Here is a 4,477-nt window from a genome sequence, read left to right on the forward strand (position 1 = left end):
CTTTCTGCCTTCTGTCTGGTTGGCTACAGGTGCTTTATTTGTGGAAAGAGAATTCAGAGTCAACAATCTCTCACTGTATTAGCCAGTAAAATAAGCTCAGGAACGGTACAGTCCCTACTCAAGTGCAAGTACAGTTTAATCCTGCAATTTCTGTAGACCATTTTAGACCATAGTAACAGAATAAACATGTCAACATATTAATATAATAAGCCAATAACTTGCTGTGTTACCCACACTTCTATGGTTACCCAAAAAACATACTTTATGGAATAACATAAGGTAAAATGGTGAAAATGGTGATAAAATGTACAATTAAATTTTTTGTGTGAACTGTCTCTTTAAATAAAAAAAAAATTTTTTGGAAAAATTATAGAAATAGTCACATCAGTCAGACATGTTATTATATTTTTTATGTTTTATGTAAATATGTGTTTAATTTAGTTATATTGTATACATTTATATATAATTATAAGTTATAGCTACCTATAATTATATTCTAACACAGTGGCGGCTCCTGCCAATTCTCTCAGGGGGGGCGCAAATGTTTGCATGATTAATGATGATAGGTCACCCATTCAATGGATAAATTAACGGATAGTTAAAGATGTAAAGGAAACTGAACTACTATAGTATTAATTAAAAATAAACTGACTCTAACAATCAATCTCTTGCTCTCCTTATGTTTCTATATGCGTGTTAACACAATTCAGCAGCAAATGAAGACTGAAGCCAGGATGTGGTTTTCCAAAAAACTTTTTACTTCAATTTCAGTTTAATAATAATTGAAGTCACATAAATCACTATTTACACAACTCACTTATATTACACTGCTCATTTACAACATTACTCACTTATACTACATTGCTCCCTTAGATTAACTTACACTGCTCCCTTACATTACTCACTTACACTGCTCCCTTACATCACATTACTCACTTATATTACATTGCTTCCTTACATTACACTGCTCACTTACATCACATTACTCACTTATATTACATTGCTTCCTTACATTACACTGCTCACTTACATCACATTACTCACTTATATTACATTGCTTCCTTACATTATCTTACACTGCTCCCTTACATTACTCACTTACACTGCTCACTTACATTACACTGCTCACATTACACTGCTTACTTACACTGCTCACTTACATTACACTGCTTACTTACATTACACTGCTCACTTACATTACACTGCTTACTTACATTACACTGCTACTGACAACTGAATTTGAGTTGGCTTAGCTGTCCCCGTCTCTCTCTGTTTTTTATTTTTTCACATTTGATACAGATATTAAAGTCGTTTTTAATTTTTTTCTTCTTGTTAAAATTCAAGTTTTAAAATATTATTGGATGTCACTTCCCACCAATCCTTGCACAAGTTACGGTTACGCATGATGACGAAAGCACGTTAGTGCTAGCCCTCCCGGAACTCATTGAGATTGCATTGCAGTGATACATTTGAGTGGTTTAAAGTTTCAATGAAGCGATCATCTCAATTTTCTAAAAATAATATAATTTTTGGCCTAATAATGGAAGATGTACATACTCAAGTTGTACTGAATACTATTTTCATTTTGGGTAAATTTTATATTAATAAATGTAAGTGCCTTAAAACAAAGCCATTGTTTTTTGTTTTTCAAAAGGAATTTTGGATGTACTGTAAATCTGTAAGACTGTTAAAATGTAAATCTGGAAGAAGACTGTTTGGTTTATTGCAGAAATTTAAATTATTAGAAGACCCTATTGTGTAATTCTTTTTCTTTCTTTCTTTTCTCTCGTTTTTTTTTTTCTTTTTTCATTTGGATTGGTGCTCTGTTCTTGAGGATCTTCTTACGATCTTGTATTGCCTTATTGTATGTTTTTTTGCAATAAAAATAAATAAACAATAATAATAATAATAATAAAAAAGATTGCATTGCAGTGCCTGCAGTTCGAAAAAAAATGATCTTTGTATGGAAGTCTATGAGAGCACTCGGGGCGATTCTCAGTCTGACAGAAATCGCCCAAAAAGGGGCGGTACTACACAAAACGCGACTCGGCGCTGATTGGACTATTTAGAGGCAGAACAAACAGTGAAAGCAAGCGTAACACTGTGGTTGAATGTGAAAGAAAAAAATCCCTCCCTTTCGCGCTTTGGTGGTGCATCGCCCAATCGCCCTAATGGAGAAACCGCCCCTGTCTAACATACAATTTGCTCTATCAATTATATATATACATATACATATATATATTCTTATCAAAGTGATGTGATTGACAGAGCAATTCATTGTGTTACATTGCAAAAACTCATGGTTTTAAACAAAATGACCAACTTTACACCCAAATACCCTCACTAGTCTTTAGACACATGAACATCTAAACTTTGGAAAATGCATCAGTGCAACAATAACAAAAAAAAATCTATTCTAATCATTTAAAAAACAATGTGAACACATAATGGTTATTGAAGAGTAAATTGTGGCATACACTTATGAATGTAGTCCTGCAGTCTGAAGAGAGCGGGTGTCTTCACAGCACATACCTTCAGCAGTGGTTCCAGCACTTTAGCACAGCCTGGAGAAGAGCAGCTGAAAAGAACCCCACTTAAACTCTGGCCTTTGCAAACAATGTCTTTGACATGTGTAGCAGCGAACTTTAACTGGGCCAACACTCTAAAGCCATTTGACGTAAAAGAAAAGCCCTTGTCTCTTTTTCTTCCGCGACAGGGATGTTCCTGAGGTTCAGGTAACAATTTAATGGAAGGTTTTGTTTTTTCAGCACACACTCAGTATGGAAGCTCCAAACAGTCAGGCTCTCCAATGGGATTTAAGATTGATGACGTTTCAACAGTTATAGCTCTTCCTTTCCATTACCTTTGTGATTTTCAAATGTTGTTTAACAGCTTTTTGGGCAACTTTCACCTCTGATTTCATCATTTATCTTCATAATACTTGTAGTAAATAAAATAGCATATAGTGCATGTGTAGCAGATCTGATTCTGTACATAAGGAATATCACTCTGGAGACAGCGGGCCAGCTTCAAACAATCCCATTTATTGATCTGAAACACATGGGACACTTGATAAGAGAAACATCCGTTGCGCTAACGTCTACCGTTAAACACAATAATGACTGGAAGAAGAGAAGGGAAAATGTGCGTCTTGCCTCGCCAGCGTCCATTCGCGGTCTGAGGCTGACATATTACAACAATTTATGTTTAACATTGTGTAATACATTTAAACAAGAAATAAGGAAATTAAAATAAAATTACTGTTTATATATCGCTCTTTGTGTCAATTGTTGTCTCCATATGTATTATTAACAATGAATGTATAAAATTAATGTTCACATGAACCAACATATAAACATTCTCCCAAAACATCATACACACTCACAACGACACTATAGAAACGTGAAATCAGTGCATAATCCAAATGCTAAGCAATTAAATGCATTATAGAATAAAGGGGAAGAGAAAATAGTATTGATAATTAACAAAACATATATTCAAAATTAGTCCATAACATTATGAACCTAATTACACAAATTCTATAATTTTATACAATTTGAGTTAAAGAACTGAACATACCTGAAACACATGGGACACTTGATAAGATAAACATCCGTTGCGCTAACTTCTTCCGTTAAACACTGTGCACAAACCACGAGTTTGTTAGCTCCACGTGCGTCAGACAAAAGTCACATACAACTCACAGAAAGTAACCAATACACAAAAATACATTTGTATACTTAACTCAGAACACATTCCGTTTTATATTTAATGAATTTTGACCAAATTAATACTTTTAACCATACCAATAATGACTGGAAGAAGAGAAGGGAAAATGTACGTCTCGCCTTGCCAGCGCCCATTCGCGGTCTGAGGCTGACGTAACTCACGCACTCCCCAAAAGCATAGCATGCAACACAGATAAGTGTCCCATTCGAACAAACGCCATAATTAATAGTTCTTACTCACATTAACATTGCATGACCCATGTAGGTGTAAATGTAATATTTAGTGAAATTAAATGACTTCAACTCCATAGAAAAATAGTTTTGGGAAGTTCATCATGCAAAAAAATACAATTAATATTTCACTCTTCCCAGCAGGCTACATTCACCCCCCTGAACTTCACAAAACTAGTCAAAAACTAGTGACACATGACACTGGGGATGTGATCACACTCTGACAAAAATCACAGTATCCGTACGCAACATGTAAGTTTCCCAACTTACTGAGAGAGCGACAAAAGAAAGTTGGCCAGACTCTCAAGTGAGTTGACTCATGGGCAGTACAATTGTAAGCGAATGTCAAGGTTTGCAGCATTTGTGGCCAGGCTTGTTTGGCTCTCGGAGGCAATGCCCTGATCATATTACCCAAGGTGCGATTGAACCTCTCGACTTGGCCGTTGCCCATTGGGTGATATGCCGTGGTTCGTGACTTCTGTACGCCAGCAACTTGTAGAAGTTCCTTTATTAACCTG

The 4,477-nt window shown here is 35.4% G+C and overlaps 1 long non-coding RNA gene across 2 annotated transcripts; it reads right to left on the minus strand.

Annotated features, from left to right (window-relative positions):
• Positions 1-2,917: 2,917 nt before the first annotated feature.
• Positions 2,918-3,901, minus strand: LOC107695757 (uncharacterized). Of its 2 annotated transcripts, none has more exons than XR_001635027.1 (3): positions 3,807-3,901; positions 3,580-3,641; positions 2,918-3,051 (listed from the first exon to the last, which is right to left on the minus strand). It is a non-coding gene; the product is annotated as an uncharacterized LOC107695757 (long non-coding RNA). The 2 variants fall into 2 exon arrangements; XR_001635028.1 differs by lacking the exon at positions 2,918-3,051 and adding an exon at positions 3,070-3,427.
• Between the last annotated feature and the right edge of the window lie 576 nt (positions 3,902-4,477).

The sequence above is a fragment of the Sinocyclocheilus anshuiensis genome, unplaced genomic scaffold (assembly GCF_001515605.1).
Source record: "Sinocyclocheilus anshuiensis isolate Anshui unplaced genomic scaffold, SAMN03320099.WGS_v1.1 scaffold234, whole genome shotgun sequence".
Classification (NCBI taxonomy): Eukaryota; Metazoa; Chordata; class Actinopteri; order Cypriniformes; family Cyprinidae; genus Sinocyclocheilus; species Sinocyclocheilus anshuiensis.